The 19,031-nt window shown below is 34.2% G+C and overlaps 1 protein-coding gene across 4 annotated transcripts in view; it reads left to right on the forward strand.

Annotated features, from left to right (window-relative positions):
• The window catches only part of LOC115891279, a 152,381-nt gene that overhangs the window by 13,550 nt on the left and 119,800 nt on the right, over positions 1 to 19,031 (forward strand). For all 4 annotated transcript variants that reach the window (XM_030911723.1, XM_030911724.1, XM_030911725.1 and 1 more), the window contains one exon: positions 13,689 to 13,813. The gene's annotated coding sequence lies outside the window, so the exon portion shown is untranslated. The remainder of the gene's footprint in view (positions 1 to 13,688; positions 13,814 to 19,031) is intronic.

Genomic DNA, 19,031 nt, shown 5'->3' on the forward strand with positions numbered 1-19,031 from the left:
ATTAGACATGGATCACGGCAAATTAATAAAATTGCGTTTATCTCATCAAGGAGGCCGAAATCTTGAAAATATCAAGATACAACTCGCATTAAACTGCTTACACTATTTCGCTAACAACAACAACAGAGAAAAGTCAGTGGCGTACATGATTTTTTTAGAAAACTAGTCGACTGATATCCCATATGCACGTCACTGGTGAATATGTCGACACTTTTTTAGCTTAAAATATGTCGCATTTAAAGTACTTTCAAATACTACTACTAATAATAGAACAATCAAAATTGCATTCGAAACGCTAAAAGTACTTGGAAGACAGGTATAATAAATCGGAAAAATATTAAGACTTTAACATCCTGTAGCTACGAAACAAAGCAGAATCGGACCTATGTTGATGTAAAAAATAACTCTTATTTTTACGTGAGGAATATCCCCAGGAGAGATGGGACATGTTTTTTGAAACAGCCTGTATTATGTTTATTACACAGTACGAATTATTATTTTTTTTTCCATTTATGATTTTCCATTTATGATGTTCATCTTTACAGTTGCTACATCGCTGATATTTGTCTGGCCCGCTGCACTTTTTTGCTACATATCCTACGGCCCACAGCACGTGTAGTAAGTTAGTAGTTTCATTTTTTCAAAGATGTTGCAGTTTGTTAGACCGATCCGAATTTTCCCTAGTAACAAAAATAGTTCCCGTTTGAGTGTCTCCGAAAGGAGGTCTTATGGAGTTGATTCCTATATCCCCTGTTAATTTTATTTCCTATAAGCATGACCAAGAAGAAACAATAAAACACCATGGTTCCCCCAAGAAATCAAAAATAAAAACCCAGAAAAGAAGAAAGCATATCTAAACTATCGGGCACTGAGGACATCTGAAGCATATGAACAATATAAAGCAATTCGCAATGAGACAAGAACACTAGTAAGAAAAATTAATGCCGACCACTGGGAAATTTTCTCAAAGAGAATGGAAGGAGACTTTATGGGGAACTCGCTGAACCAATACCTGTAGAAAAAGGCATACGACAGTGCGATTCATTAAGCCCACTTCTTTTTAGCATAATCATGGATGAGATAATAAACAACTGCACCACATAAACGGATACAAAATGGGCGATCGCAATGTTACAATTCTGTGTTATACCCTTTGTTTATATATTCTTAAAGTTGCCCAACCGACTAGACAGAATGTGCTGCCAACTGGAGGACAAATCGTGAACCTTTCGGGGCGGAGTCAAAAATATCGATTATTTTCGTTATTTTCCTCAGAGTAATGTAATAATATAGCCCAGGGTTTCTGCGAACTTTAATAGTGATCAGCTGATTAAGAAATTTAAACGAAACTTTTATTTTATTGTAAATTGTGGATTATTTTTGCCTGTTATTTTAAGAATTCTAAACCGTATTAACAAAGAAATTATTATTTCGATATGTTGGTACCTTATTTATAATTTATGATAATGCCTAATTGCTGTTAATTAATATTTAAAAAAAAGTTACATAGCTATTTTAATTTGATTTAATGCAGGTTTATAAAAGAATCATTTCATTCTTAGATTATTTTATTCTAAATTGAGTGCTTTACGAATTTTATGATATTTTTTTTGAAAACATGAAACTTTTTACATTTTTGATGCCAACTAATTGGCATGGTATTATTGGTATGGAAATTAGCCAAGAAAGAAAAGAATTGGCTATAACTTGTAATTTTTCGAAAAAACATATTATACCTATATCGCTGAAAAGCTTAAAAATGGCGCTTTTATGAAGTCATGGCCAACTATGGTTTCCATTTACAAAAACATAATGTTTGTGTCATATGTCAAAAATGACAGGCTTTAGAAAAAAAAAACAGAAAACACAAACTCATTAGGTATGTGATTATCTACAACTTTTATCTGAAAAGTTTTTGTCTAAAGTACCGTATGATCGAATAAAAACGGCTTCAGCGATGGCTATGAAATGACGATCGATGATATTTCTCATATAATTTTACATAGATATAAAATGACAGCGATCTCCATTTCATAGCCATCGTTGACGCTGTTTTTATTCGATCATACGGTAGATTATAATGGAATTAGAGACAAAGTTTTAAAATAGCCAAAATTTGTTTTTTTCGAAATATCTAGTAAGCCTTGAATTTCTCCGAAAAATCTCAAAGGCGCATATTTATGACCCCACAAAACTGCAATTTTTCCCCATTTAACCGACTCTATCTCCAGTAGTTTCCGAGATACCCATAGAGAACATCGTAGGAAACTCGCCCTGTTTAGTATTTAGAAACTAACTATTATTATTACTTGACTAGATTAATTTGATTAATAAACTCGATTAATTTAATATAAAATAAATTTGATCAGATTTTTTCTTCGTATATTCTACTACCAGAAAACCAAAATTATATGATAACGCACTTTTCAACGAAGTTGAAGAAAGATATAGGGTATCTATCACAATACTTAATAGAATTACTACAATTAGAAGAAAAACAAAAAGAAAAAATACCCAAATACACCAAACTACTTCACCTACTACTCATCTACAGTAGTAATGAATAATAAACTAATATAATCTCTTATAAAAACACTACACAACTACTTCTTTACTACTTCAACCACTTCTACACTGAAAAAATTATCAAACTTACTAATTAATCAAACAAAAAGAAAAAAATAACCAAATTATCCTTTCACCTACTACTTAACTGCAAAATAATAAACTATAAAAACACTACTAAACTATTTCTGGTATTCTACACTAAACATTATAATTAAACTTAATAAAATTAATCTAATTTTACACTACAACCACTACAACTCCAAAGAAATAAGAACATTTTTTAAAACTAGAAGAAACAGAGCCTCGATACGTGCGACCAGTATAATAGATCAAGCGGACAAAGAGTATAAAATACTTTAAAAATGTGCATTCAGAAAGAAAAAATATCTCGAAAATTATCTAAACAAACATTTTTTTTTCTTATCAGTGAAAAGCATCGGCCTCGTCGGCCTTGCGAAATTTGTCGGGTATTTACAATGGTCGAATTGTATAATTACCAGCTTTTATAGCATATCTAATAGACAAAAAGTATCTGGTCGATTAGTAACCAATTGGCACAGTCCGAAAATTATCGATTTTTATTTTCTCTGTTTTTATTGGTCGCTTCAAAATTCAGAGTAACAAAAATATTTTTCTGTAGTAAAAGACTGTGAAATACGCCCCGCCATCTGGTGCTTTACATCCATAAACATCTTAGGTTGAGCTACTTTAAAAATTCATATACAAGGGTTATACCGACGACGCTGTTCTAGTCGCAGAAAACGTGGACGGCTTCCAAAGACAATTATTATTATCGATTCAACCTTGTAGCTTCTTCTTCTCAGGTTGCCGTCTCCCTTAGGAGGTTGGAGATCCAACTGGCTATGATGGTGTGTGAAACTGCACCTCTGAAAATTTCAATCGATGTTTTTCCGAACCAACAACGCAAATCCTTAAGACAGGAGTTTTGCCTGCTTCCCACTGATTTCCTTCCCTCAATTTTGCCTTCTGTGACCAGTCTGGCCATTACAGGCCCCGTAACTTTTTATAACATAAACAGTAATATTCATTTATGTAAAATAGTATATAATTGTTTTCTTTTAACCGCACGATTTTACAAATTAAACACCATGTTGTCTATTTTAAAATATCTTTTCCAGAATCAGTCAACAACAGTTCATCATTTATCAATAACCAGAAAATTATTAATTATTCCCTACACAAATTTCGCGCTACACTTCATACCCTCGGCTACGTCAAAGCTACGACAACTAAAACTAGATCGGGTTACTTTCAATATTAAAAATTTAAATATTGCTGTACAGGGTCCGGCAATAGTGCGTCGGGCATCTATAGCTCCTAGAATAAAAAACTTGGGAATTTTGTTTAAGTCTAAAGTATGTACGAAGATGCATTTCAGGAAAATATTTTAACCTCTATAGGGTGGCTCAAAAAAGTGTGAGTGGGTCTTAATGATTTTTTTAAATGGAACACTTTGTATATTATTGCATCTTGGCTTTGTATATTATTGCATCTTGGCTCTTTCAGACGAGGACACTGTATCCCAGACGCGCGTATCTCAGATACAGAAAAAGCATGTAGTTAAATTGTACCTTACACATGGCATTCGGCGACGCATACAGTATCGCGCGGCCGAATTTTTGAATGTGGAATTTTCAGCCGCCCGGCGACGAAGGAGTATCCGAGATACAGAATTATTATAGTAGCTTATGGACCTATTCAGACTTGCATACTTTTGCGATACAAAAAGTTCGATTTCATAGGCGAACAGAATATTTATTGCATACAGAAAATTTTAAATCTCTCTTAGCAGTACGAAATTTTGCACAGAGGCCTAATTGAACAGTAGTGATTAGTGTTGCACAAGAGTCTTGAAAAAGTCTTGCAAGACCAAGACTCTTGCAAGAAATTTAAGACAAGACTTTCAAAATTTCTTGTCTTGAATTTTAAGACAAGACAAGACTTTAATATGCAAGAAATTTCAAGAGTCTTGCAAGATTTCTTGAAAGTTAGAAATGATACATTTTTTAAGCGATAATTAGGTCTTTGCGCAGGTTATTCCGGGTTTATACAACATTTAATAATAATAGCTCCCGCATATAGCGTTTAACGCCTTGGGAGTAGCAAGGTACAGCTTGCTATACTAGAGCCGTTCGGTATACAAGGAAGGTAATGTGGCTAGCACTACGCTTCAACCGCCTATTATTACCTCAGGATTGTGAATCCCAAGTACTCATTTAAGGCTGAGTCGACCTAGGTACCCAAACTATTTTTATTTTAATAAAAATAGTCGGCTGATGAAATGCCGGGTATGGGAATCGAACCCACACCTTGAGATTGGTAGACGAGAGCCTGTACCTCTACGCCACCGGGCACCTTTTATACAACATTTACACTTTTATACAACATTTACATAGTCGTAATCATAATCATAGTCATAATCATAAAAGTTAAACTATCTTCTTATAAACCTGTTGACATCTACCATGAACTTAGCATTTAATTATGTTACCCAACTTCACTGATATAAAAATTATGATTATGAAAATGTTCTATAAACGCACATTAAAATTGCATTGTGATTATGACGATGATTAAGACTGTGATTATGATTACGGCTTATGCAAATGTTGTATAAACCCGGCATTAATATTGACCAGTGTTCATTTTTTTTTCTATCATAGCCAGTGTTTTAGAGTTGAGAATGAAGTAAAATAAAGTCGAGGCCACAAACCTTATATTGGTAATTGGTATTATACACGAAATTATATTGGTTGTTATTATAATGAATATATATTTATATATATAATTATAATAATGGTATTATAAAAAAAAAACTAATGGTAATTGAAACTAATGGTGGGTTCGTGGAGCACGCTATTTGCGCTATTTGGTACTACTTTTCATGCACGAAATTGCTCCGCGAACAAAAAGTAGTATCAAATAGCGCAAATAGTACACTCTAGCATGACCTTTCCGTACACCCTGTGTCTAAACTTAAATCCTCACATTCATTGCCAGTGTTTGTTTGTTCACTATGACTAACCGCGAATTCACTACCACTGTCTTGGAAGGGTTCGGACTCGGTTTCACTATCGACACTTATATTATTTATACTTTTATTATAAAACTTTTTTTGGTAGTGAGTAAAGCCCGGTTCTCAGAACAGCGACACGTGAAAAGAGCCAATGTGATTTGTACAAAATTCAAACAGCTGTCAATTTTAAATTTAGTACAGCTCCCATTGGTCGTTTGAAGTGTCAATCAGTGTAGCTGGTGACACGACGTCGTTCTGAGAACGGGGCTTCATAAATAGCTTAACGCACAAGGTTAGGTACGAAATAATAACCCAAAACCCACAAATCGAACTTAACCTTACTTATTCTTATTCAGCTTTTATTTGGTAATGGCTCCTATTTCGTCAAACGGGCGAGTTGACGTAGTTCGTTTGCGGTCCGTTAAGATTTTTAGCCGACCATACCAATAGGTATGGTAGGCTATTAAGATCGACAAAAAAAAAGTTTATTTAATTTCACTCAAAATGAGTTATTTGGGTCATAAATGACCTAAATATAAAATATTTTCATGGTGTCTGTGTGTCTGTCTATATGTCTGTCTGTCTGTCAGTAACACGATAACTCAAAAACCGCTGAACCGATTTTAACCAAATTTGCCACAAAAATACTGTGGCGCCATTATTGGCGAGAATCTGGCCATTAGTTTTTGGTGGGGGTGGAGGGTTGGTAAGGGGGTATGGGAGGGGGTTAACATTTAAAAAAATTGTAAATCGAAAATTACAGTAGCTAGTGAAACGCGGTTTTCAAATTAAGATTAGGAATAATATTTGCAACAAAATTTGTAATAACATCAAAATCAGTCAAAGTCGCAGTTTTTGAGATATTAACATATTTTAGTATGGGCGGCTATACGTGCCTCCCGGCGCCAATTTTTTTTGCTAAAATTAGCATCGTTGTTGTTCATTTTTCCGTATTACATTTTGTATACGACGCTTCTATGAAATAAAATATAGAAATATTATTACCTTTTTGTTAGAATGTAAAATTTTTCAAGACAAGAAATTTCAAGAGTCTTGCAAGACAAGACAAGACTTTGCCATTCAAGAAATCTGCAAGACAAGACTTTGAAAATTTCTTGTCTTGAATTTCAAGACAAGACAAGAAATTGATTTTCAAGACAAGAATTCTTGTCTTGTGCAACACTAGTAGTGATTTTCGGAAATTCATCTTCTAAGGGGGTGAAACTGGTGGTGAAATTTAGTATACATATATTTGTTAAGTCCTAGGGGTACGATATTTTGTATTCCGGTTCCTTAAGTGGCGAAAGTGTACTTAGAGGAGATTTTTTTGTAAATTCACCTTTTAAGAGGGTTGAGTTGGGGTAATTTACCTCCTAAGAGGGTAAAATAAGGGATGAAAGTTGCCTCAAAAATTTGTTAAAATCGGTTTTAGAAGTATGAAATTTTGCGCAGAAGTTCCTTAGGTAACGTAATTGAGCACCTCAGTAATTCGCCTTTTAAGGGTTAGGGAAGAGCGGTGAATGTTAAGTAAAAATATTTTCTAGGAGTATATGAAAATTTGTACAGAATATTGTGCTCTTAAGTGATGAAAGTAAGTACTCAGAAACGATTTTTTGAAATTTATCCCTTATGTGAAATTTTGTACAAAGTGAACTTTTGAATATTTGTAAAAAAAGTGTAACGGTTCTAAGGTAAATTTACACACAGATGTCCATTAAATGAAATAACGTGTGTAGTAAGAATGCTTTTTTTATTTGTGAAAATATATCCCTTAAGCAAGTGAAATCAGATACTTGGCCAATATTGGCAATACATTCTTATTGATTTCACTAACTAAATACTCGGCTGACTAAAAGTGCATATGTCAGCGCGTAAGCTTATTGTTTCGAATATTTCCATTTTCCAAACTATTTAACAACATAATTCAGAAAGTTAGAAAGTTAGTTCATACAATCCGGCATTTTCCAGATATGTCAAAGATAGATACAAGATACAATGATTAGGTCTGTATTAAATAAAAGAAATTTACACAAATTGCAAATCAAATATTGGTACAAAAAACTTTGATAAGTAGTTTTTAGTGCTTAGAACATTCCATATTTCATTCCCACATATGTATTTTTCATATAAATATTACGTGTAACAATCTCTAGTTAAAGTCAATGTAGTATATATATTTAATTAGACGTAAAACAGTGGCTTATCTTTGGTCGGTATTTTCCGCACTGATTCTACTTTTGGTTTGATAATCGACCATTCTTAACAGTAGGCAAACCATGCCACGACTATACACAGAGGAATTTCAGCGAATAAATTCATTTACACACTATACGTCATAATGGTGCTGATCAAACATGGCTATGTTAGAAAGAGATAAAAGAACTAAAAGAAGGGAAGCAGGAAACAGAAGTATTTCTAATATTAGACCATTGTAGCTTATATTTTTATCGTATTTTGTGCAACAAATTGTGAAATGTTTTATTTTCATTTTTTTACCATTTTGACCATGGGCTTGTTTTTGGAAGATAATGGGATACCGAATAGTGCAAGCGAGGGATTTGCCAGAACTAGCCGACGCAACGCGATGTAGAGGCGACGCCGGCGACGGCTACGTAGTTTTTCAAGAGAGTACGTTATACGTCAATTCGTTTTGTAGCTACGGAGCATCCGTAAGTGTAGTAACTCTATTGCTGCTATTAGCCGGCAATTCATGGACGATGGGCGTGCGATAACTATTTTAGATAAACATTACTTACTAATAACAAAATTTTCAAAAATACCCAATAATTTTTATTTTCTCAATGTTTTTCCACGTAAATGGGACATAATCTTTATAAAAATTGAAAAATTAAGAAGAAAAACAATAAAAAAATTACCTTAACCTAGCGTAGCGGCGAACACAGACGAATCGTGCAAAGTCTGGTATCTGTAGCAGCTGATACATATATACTCCGGTCCTCTACTAAATTTGTCCTCCGAAACAGAGTCTGCAAAAATAAATAACACTTAGAGATACGTTGAGATCATGGAACAATTATGTTTACATAAAAAAATCGCTAAAATTAAAATGTAAATAATTATAATAAATGGAGATTGTGTTTTCTAAGAGAGCTGGCTTTATATTTACAGAAACTACATATAAACATAGTTAATACCGTATGATCGAAAAAAAATGGCGTCCAGTTGGCTGGGAAATGAAGATCGCTGTCATTTTAAATGTAAATTTATATGGGAAATGTCATCGATCGTCATTTCCCAGCCAACTGGACGCCGTTTTTTCTCGATCATACGGTATAATATACTGTTACGGATTCCGTGGGTCCTCTAATTTAAACTCACGATAAAATACTTAACGGATTTATTTTCTCACTATATACACACCCAATTTACACTGATTAAAATTGATCTTTGTTGTTTGGTTTGGTTTGGCAACTGCTTTTACAATTGCTAGCAGATCCTTCCGGGTATCTCAGTAATTCATTTCTGTTTTGGTTACAACTCGACTGTAATATTTTATCACTCGTTCTTCGCCATCTTAGACGTGTGATAGCACTGCACCTATGCCGATGTTGCTGGTATCTGTATCCAGGATATACCTCCCTTGTTGTTGCGGGTAGGCTAAAATATGACTTGCACATAGAGCCGCCTTAAGTCTTCCAAAGGCTACATCACAATCGTTGTTCCATTCGTAGCCGACTTCATCAATCACCTGTAAGCCTATCTATGTAAGGGTGCATAGCTAAGTATATTGGCAAATCCCTTGACAGACCTTCTGTAATATGTGCATAAACCCAGAAAACTTCTAAGTTCATGCCTGTCATGAGGTTTAGGCCAATCCTTAATTGCAGCGATTTTCTTCTGGTCGTTGTAAATTTCATCTGCTGAGACTACATGGCCCAAGAATTCTACTTGTCGCTGGAATAAGCTACACTTCTTAGAGCTCAAGTATAGGTGAGCATTCCGCGTATGCGACTGAAAACTTCTTCTAAATTTAGCAGATGCTCCTCAAAAGGTCCTTACTACCAATACTATCTTTCTTAGTGACGTCCTTGAGCTTCCTATAGTCCACGCAGAATCGTGTACATCTTTGTTCGTCACCAAAACGACAGGAGATGACCATGTACTTGATGATTCTTTGATGACTCCATCTTCTAACATCTTATCTACTATTGTCTTCATTTCTTGTTGTTTGGAAAGGGGCACCCTTCTAGGACGTTGTGGAATAGGTTGGGCATGGCCGGTATTAATTCGGTGCTTCACAAAATCCGTTCTTCCACTGTTGTTCTTTTCGAAAATACTACCATGCCTAAGCAGGAACTCCTTAGCCTTCTGTTTTTCCTCAGATGTTAGGTGATCCTATGTCTGCTGTAGATGTTTAACTGTTTCTTTGGATGCCATTTGTGTGATAGATAACGACACTTCATCACATTTTGTGACACGTCTTACCGGTCCGCAGATGGCTATCTTGTCACCTTTTCAAATCTTGACACAATTTGGGAAAACATTCGTAATTCTGATCGGTATATTCTTGTCGATGCTAACAAATGGTTTTCCTACTAAGAATCTATCTTGCTTGTTGTCGCTATTTTGTACTATACGTCAACGTCCAACACAGCACCCAGCGATATTTTTCACTTTGCCAAATACGATCTTCTCGGTGTTTGATCACCACAGTATGATCTTACATCCATTATTCCTGGTCCTTAATATGGAGATAACATGAACTCTTTATTTCCGATATTTAAGATATTTCTGTGGTGATCGAACGAAATGTTAACAAATTAACATCATCCATGTTAACAAATCACATCCATGCCCAAGATGGAAGAAGAGTCATCGTCAATGTTTGCCACTAAAACGCTATGCTGAAACTTCAAATTTCCTAACTTCAGTTCAATGATATCCTCTCCCCGTACCGTAAAATACTGTATGATACTGTAAAACCTCTCGGATAGGAAACAAGGTGTCAAAAACTTAGTTTTCAGGCGTTGGCAATCTCCATGACTATTTCGTTGAAGAGTTCTCTATCTTTTGCTGCATGGAACAGCATCCCCACCCCCAGACCGGTCCAGTTTCGTATGTTTCTTAGCCATGTCAGTTTCTTTCGACCTACCTATCTTCTACCTTCGACTTTTTTTGAGTTATCAGACGAGGAACATAATATTTGGTGCCGCGCATTATGTGTCCGAAGTAGCTAACCTTTCTGGCCTTGATGGTGGTTAGAGTTCCCGATCTTTATTGAGCTGTCCACGAACTTCTCCATGTTCGGTTCAAGAAATCTTCATCAAGGATTCTCCGGTATCACCACATTTCATAGACTTCTATTTTATTTATATTTTCGACCTTTAGCGTCCATGTTTCGCATCCGCATAAATATATAACAACATAGTATCCGCAACCGGGTGTGCACTGACATATTTCTATTAGCGTGGTATTCCATTTTTTGAATGTTTAATTTTTTAATTCAATTCTTGACTTTATCTCGTCGTCACATGTTTCACATTTTCACTATATAGGCAGCTTCCTAAATATCTAAAATGTGGTACTTGTTCAATATTGTGTCCGTTGAATTTTATTGGGATTAGATTAACTTGTATTTTACCAACAAACATCTATTTCGTCGTCTTGAAATTTATATCAATACCCCATTTACAACTAGCTTCATGTACTCTATCTAGCAGCATTTGCAAGTCTGCCATGCTTTCTGCGACAATGGCGGTGTCGTCTGCGTACCTTACGTTATTTATGATCTCGCCTCCAATTTTAACGCCTTGTGTCCTGCTGGATAAAGCCTCGTGAAAAATGTTCTTTGAGAACAAGTTGAATAATAACGGTGACAAAACACACCACTCTTCTCCTGTCTTACTCCTCGTTTTATTGGAAGGTCATTTGTAGTTACTTCGTCTATTCTAACAGCAGCAGTTTGATTGTAGTATAAGTTTACAAAAAGGCGGTCATAGTTGTCGACGTTATACGATTTTAGATGCCGAAAGAGCTGTATGTTTGACTTGATCAAATGCTTTTTCAAAGGCAAATAAAATCACTAGTAACATATCCATTCGTTCCGCCAACAGATACTGCTTTATTTTTCTTGATAAAATAATGAATACTTACTTATCAAACTATTGTAGGCAAATTTAAGTAAACTGCTATATAAATAATAAAGTCCATAAACTAGTATCGAGTATCGATTTTGAAAATAGTTACCAACTGTCACTAGAAAATTGCCATGGCGGCATCAGCATCTCGATTGTCATTTTATTTTGATTGCCATTTTATTGAAAAATAGCTTTATATTCAAAATCTGAGCTAGATAGGTATTAGGGTATTAGGTATGGGAAATCTTAATCTAGTTTGAAAGAGTATTTGAATCTGCTTCGATTTATTTAAAAAAATAGGGAGTGTTGTATTTGAAATAACAAAGTTTTTATGTAAAATAAATATAATGTATCAGGGTGAGTCTTAAATAAGTGCAATTATTTTGGTAGTTTTGGGCTGGTAGATGTAATAAAAGAAACATATTTTCTCTATACCGTTTTCCAAATAAGTTCAAAATAACCAAGTTATTTTACTTTGAAAATTAAAAAAAATATATGTTTTGCTTAAATTTTGAGAGCCATTGGACCTTTTCTGGGGTTTCTCTCTTGTTTTTTTTTCGGAGGAATTTTTCAGTAAAGTTTATCTCTCTACCTTTACTCAACACAAGAATTAATTCTGAAAAGTAAAGTGCAGGGTGCTGATAATCTGTTCTATGGCAGCATGCGTTCTATTGTACAGGGTGCTACAAATTCAAGGTACGATAATTGGTATCTCGGTAACCGTAATAGATACGAACATGGTTAAATTGGGGCAAAGTTGCGCTTTAGGATGTTCCCCAAGATGCCATCAAAAAAGATTTAAAAATTTCAAGGATTACTGAGTTTTTTGGAAAAAACGGATTTTTTTGAAAATCAATTTTATTTTTTCCTGGGGTTACTTTAAAGAAAATCGAAAACTAATTGCACATTCTCATAGCCACTTTATTAGGGCTTTTTGGTAATATTTTTACATTTTCAAATTAGCTGATAATTTGTGAGATACAGAGGCCAACTTATTTTTTTTAAATAACCTGCACTTTTTATTTCAAGTTTTGAAAGAGCTCGGTCCCCTGAGTACAATGATATGTCACAATTATTTTTTTTTGTTACGGACATTTCAACATAATTTATTTAAACTAATTTCTAGTCCGACTCGGTTTTTTTTAATATTTAATCTATTCATCATTACAATTGATAAGCTTTCAAACTTAACAATGACGTGGGATAAAACATCGTATTTAATGTTCAAATGTTCAAAACATCGTAATCAAATGCAAACTAAGGGGGCATTACTTGCCGTCATTTGTAATAGTGAAATCAATACATTTCAACAGAAGTTATGTTCAAAGAGCTATAAATAAGATTGAACAAAAAATAAATTTGTGCATTAGGGAGGGTGGTAAACCTTTCGACCGAGAAGAACATTAGAAATTAGCATTAGAAACTAGTTTGTAGAAGTTGATTTATTTATAATAACTACGATTAATAAGATAGATATTATTAGATCGTACATAGAAATTTCAAATTCACTATAAAAAAGTTAAAAATAATATCTTTAAATTGCTGACCTGGATATTATTTATTTGAATCTTTCAATTGGCACGATTTTCCTTATTCAATGTGAATTAGTGCTGATCAATAGTGTTGCGATGAATATAATCAGATTAAAGAAAAATTTAATTTAAAAATTCAGAGTCGGACTTGAAATTATTTATTTGATTTGGTTTGATTTGACACAAAAATGGTAAAAGAAATAGGGGTTGCCATTTAAAATTTTAGGGGTAGGTGCCCTGGGGGTCAAGGGGTTGAAAGTAACACGACAACAAATGCCTCAAAAATTGTCATCCTTGATATGTAAATTGACGTGTTTCTCGCCAAATTTTCATACTATCATCGGTAGAGGCAATATTAAATATTGTTCGTTTTCAAATTGTCACCCTGTATATGTCAATGTTGTTCATAGCTTCGATTATATTGCCGTATATTGATATTATATTTTTTTACAGATGTTTCCTGGTTATACACACAACGTGACGACCCACTGAAGAGCAGGTCTCGTGTGTGGCTAACGTTCCAGAAAAGATCTAACTATGTCGGTGGCGTCGAGAATAACTGATTTTTGCATTTTATGGTAAGTATTCTGTGGTATTCCTATGTGGCTTAGTTGTTCTTTTAGGTATAATGCGGTGACTTTTTAAGAGTTAGAAAAAATTATAAAATGATGGAAAAAATTACAAAGAAAACCGCAAGGTACGGCTGCTCTTCGTTTGTTGAACATAGGTTCATTTAATTGTTTTTGCATTTTGTTAGGTACCACTTAATTTAAGCATATGATATCTAAAAATTTAAAAAAATACCACTGGATAGAGACGTTCTACAATGATATATCTCAAATTAAAACAAAATTTAATATAAACTGTGTATATTTATTAATTACTAAATTATTTTAAATTTCCAGGTTGAAAGTGAATATGAGTAAGACAGAAATTTTGATTAAGAAAATAATACAGTAAATTAGTTTTATATTCCGGGGGAGTTTTCTACGGGTATCTTGGAAACTACTGGAGCTTGAGAGTCGCTCAAATGGAGAAAGAATTATTGTAGTTTTGTGAGGAAATATGTATCTTTCGGGGCAAACATATGCGCCTTTCGGGGTTTTGAAAGAGTTTATGGCTTTCTAGATATTTTGGAAAAAACAAATTTTGGCTAGTTCAAAAATGCTCCGTAATTCCATTATAAGCTACTTTAGACAAAAAGATTTCGGATAAAAGTTGTAGAGAATCGCATCCTTAATGCGACCTTCTTCATCCTCCGTTGTTTTCGTCTTTCTTCTCACTTGTTTCAGCAAAGTGGTTGTTAGTTCTGAAGTGACGGGCTGAGTCGCTTCAGAATCTATTGCTTGAATTTAGGAATGATCGAACTATATTACATGTTTTTAGGATGACAGATTTTTGAATATTCGCGTGTTTGGTGGAGTTTAGACCGAGTTGCTTGAGATGTGTGTTGAATGTGTGTGGAGTGATCCCGGTAGTAGAAATGATAAAGGGAGTAACGACTACTTTTCTCTACTTCCAAAGTCTTTGTATTTCTGTAGTCGAGTCTGTGTACTTTTCATTTTTTCATTAAATTTCGTCTGAATATTGGAGTCATTCGGTATAAATATGTCTATTAAATAGGTGATTTGTTCTTTCTTGTTTTGGAAAAAGATGTCTGGTCTATTACATGTAATTGTTTTATCAGTGCGGATTGTTATGTCCCAATAAAGTAATCATTTGTATTTATAAGAGTAGTTGGTGAATATTTGTGTTTGCGAGTGTTTGATGTATAATTTTGCCTGTCATATTATGTCTTTCTGTATATTCTGTACCTGCTAAAATTTTACATCCGCTGGTTATATGGTCGATGGTTTCCTTAAATTGGTGGCATTTTCTACATGTATCGGTCTGTACGGTTAGGTCTTTTATAATATATTTTAGGTAATTGCGCATTGCTATGACCTGATCCTGCACTGCCAAGATAAATCCTTCTGTCTCCGGGAAAATATTTCCGATTTCTAGCCATTTGTAAGAAAGTTCTTTTGATATGTGTTCGTGTTGTATATTATATCTGTGTTTTCCATGTAGTTGTTTCGTTGTCCAAGTATTAATTTTATCTGTCGTATTTTGTGTAGAAGTAAATGCGTCTACTGGATGATTAGTTAGAAATTTATTATTATTATTAAATCAATTTCACTTAATTAGCCATGGAAACAAGTTCAATCGTTGTTGCTCTTATGCCGCAACCACACATGCGGCATTTAGCGAATTTCGAGCGCTCGTCAAGTACCGAGCGCTCGTGATCGGACTTCGCCTTTCCCCCCACACATGCGGGCATCGGCATCCCCGAGCTCTGATAGCAACAACATAGAGACGAGCGCTCGTTCTCGTCGCCGAACTCCGACTTTCCTATCCAGACACATAGGAAATCGGCGAAGCCCCGATCGGAGATCGCCAAATGCCGCATGTGCGGTTGCGGCATTAGGAGATGTCAAACTGTCACAACCAAATAAACATATTTTATCAAGACGCAACTAATAATTTATAACTATGAATTTTCACAGACAAAAACGTGTTTTTTTTTTAGTTTTTAAACTATTATTTATATTTATCAGATAATTAGAATACTTCTGATTTTCGTGTTTCTTAAACAAGTGCTGTTCTTTAAATCCGGAAGAGAATAAGTGTTCTTACAGCTGATATAATATGAATTAAATATATAAGGCAAGTAAAATATGCATATAAAAAAGTCAATAATATGTATATGTTAGACTCATATGCCGAATTCGCCCATTGAGTGAAATAAATACTCATTTCGCGATATGATTAAATGCTATTATTTATGATGCAATCAAAACTCTTTCGTGCAACTTCGTGGTTATAAATAGTCTTTATATAACTTTTTTGCGAATGGGATTAATTTTTTTTTATATAATATAACAACAGAAGATTAACCCCCTCCGCATAGAAGTTGAAACCAATGCAATCAAAACTCTTTCGTGCAACTTTGTGGATGTATTTATTTCGCTCAATGGGCGAATTCGGCATCTGAGTCTAGCATATAGATAAAAAAAATAACCTATTATAATATGTCCATTTGAATGCATCACATTTTACCAAAAAATGCAATTAATTTATAAAAATAATAAATTAAAATACATGTTATAGAAGAAATTTTTATGATCGAAATTATTTAGTTTTGAAACTGATGATAAATCTACGAAATTACTTACTCAAACACTTACAACCATGATTTTACAAAAAGAGAAAAAACTTCAATTATCATTGTTGAATATTTTTAAGTAAACCTTCGAAGCTTCGCGCAATTAAACAGGATCCGTCAACCCCATCCTTATGTTTTACACTAGGACCAGCAGATGATTCTAGAGGGCATTTATCTCCTGGCCATTCGTTTTGTTTGAATTTTCGTATTGGACATACTGCAGTGACACATGCATATCTGCCTAAAAACGAAAAGTATCCTATGTGTGTAAACATTGATGTTGAGTTGACAGAAACCCACATTATATGTGAATTGTGAATGTCCGTAATATCCCGCAGAAAGAAGTTGATTCCAGATATGTGGTGAAATCCATTAAAATTTAGCTCAAAAAGAGAAAACTGTAAATGTTTTGTACTTTAGCCGGTTTATGGCTAATGATCTTGATCGATGCCTAGAAAAAAAAATAATCGCCATACTACATTTCCTGTTTTACAGTTTTCTAAGTGAAGGAAAATGTATATCGTCATGAAAGTACATACTCAACACCTACCATATATATGGCTCTCGAGATATTCTTGTCCAACATACAGGTAAAGAGAATAAGTTAATTTTAACCAGCATTTTTACATTTGAGTAATTTAAAGGTTAGCGGTCTAGACATATATGAAGTGGCAGTGTGTATTTTACGACACATCCGTCCTGGCAACACTTTTTGGGTCAGCGTATAGTGTATAAAAATCTTAAGTATAAGTTATTGGAGTAGTAGATAGAGAATCACATGACTAAAGTAAAATTTTGTGTCCTGTCAATTGCATTCTTTTGTAGTTTTATTTTTATTTTAAATACGACTTTTGTTTTATTATCTTTTATAAACTCTATACTCAAAACTACCGTATGACTGAAAAAAAAACGGCGTCAAAGACGACTCGGGAATGACAATCGATGATAATTTTGGCGAGATCAATCTCTAGAGACCATTTACTAAAAATTGACATAAAACTTGTCGAAAATTAACACTAATTGTAGAATGTTTTCAGACACACAAATCTATTTCCAGAAAAATATTTTTTTCTGGAATTTTAATCTACAATATTTTAAATTAATTGTACTCAATATAAAAATAAATTAGAACCTACTTAAGGCCATCTGGCAGTAAGTGCCATTAAAAAATAAAGAGAGGTACAGGCCAACTAATGACGTCTAGAGGTTGACCTCGCTAAAATACTATTGTCATTCCCAAGCCGTCTTTAAAGATATTAAAGATCAAACCGAATGTGTCTGTGGTCCGAACATAATGGTTCATCCGACATATGCCAATTTGTTATGTTTTCACTTACCTTGTTTGTGCAGAGAGTTAAATCTAAAACTTCCTTAGGAGCCTTAGTGACAAACGTAGGTTTATTTATATATTGGATAAACCCACAGAGACTCACTTCTAGTGTTGATATTTGTGCTGCTCACATGGTATGGTGTGCGTTAACATCACATCCTATGATGAGTTTTACTCCTTTTTCTAAGCAGAATGCAACTACGTCGCTTATTATGCTAGGTGGACATGGAGCTTCATCGTCGGGGAAGTAGGCTGAGCATATCACCATTCTCTTTTCTCCTTCTTCCGTGGCTATTGTTAGAATATCTTATGATCCTATGTACCCCATATCAGACAAAACTTACATCAACATCATTAGTACCTACGCCCTAGACGTCATTAGTGCATCATTAGTGCCTACACCCTAGACGCTCAAATTGAGGATAAGGATAAATTTTGCCAAGCTCTACAAAATGCTTTCCAATGAATTCCAAAGCAGAAGCGAATCATCTTGCTAGGAGACTTTAATGCCTGTATCGGCAAACAGCAAGAAATATGGGCAGAGGTATTGCGAAAACATGGAATGGGAAACGTAAATAGCAATGGGGAACGCTTACTAACAACATGAACAGAGTACAAGCTTTGAACCACCAATACATGACTCATGCTGAAGAACAAATTAAAAGGAACCTGTGTCGTGATCCTGGATTGGACCACCGTCGTCACCAATCTTGTAGTCGCTGCCACCAAATGTTGTAGTTCTCTATTTGACTCGTATCACCACTTGTTGGGAATGTTATTCTTTATTTTTTTTATAATTAAATTCTTACTAAGTTGTTATTACTTTTTATTTTTAAACTTTTAATACAAAATATAAATTTAGCAGTATTACGTCTATGAAAAATTTTTATGAATGTCCCCGGTCCCTTCTGTGACCGTGCTTTTATGAGAATGCCCTCTCCGAAAATCCACGGGCGTACCTACTATTTCTTAATAATATTTTCAGGTAGGTTTGCAAAGGGACAAACATGACCATTTCTTAAGTAAATAGAAACCAGACATCGCGTCTGAAAGTAAACGAATTACAAAGGAAAACTAAAAATGATGCAACTATTTATGACTATTTCTTCCAAATTTCATCTTAAGGTAATGGTTCTGTTTATTTGCATCACCCATCTTTCTGAGAAGAATAATAATGTTGATGGTATTTTTCGTACCTTAAATTCTTTAGGCATAGCCGTAGAATAAGGGTAAAAATAATATTTTATACAATTTGTCGAAT

This window comes from Sitophilus oryzae, unplaced genomic scaffold (assembly GCF_002938485.1).
Source record: "Sitophilus oryzae breed Bouriz unplaced genomic scaffold, Soryzae_2.0 scaffold_980_pilon_pilon, whole genome shotgun sequence".
Taxonomy (NCBI): domain Eukaryota; kingdom Metazoa; phylum Arthropoda; class Insecta; order Coleoptera; family Curculionidae; genus Sitophilus; species Sitophilus oryzae.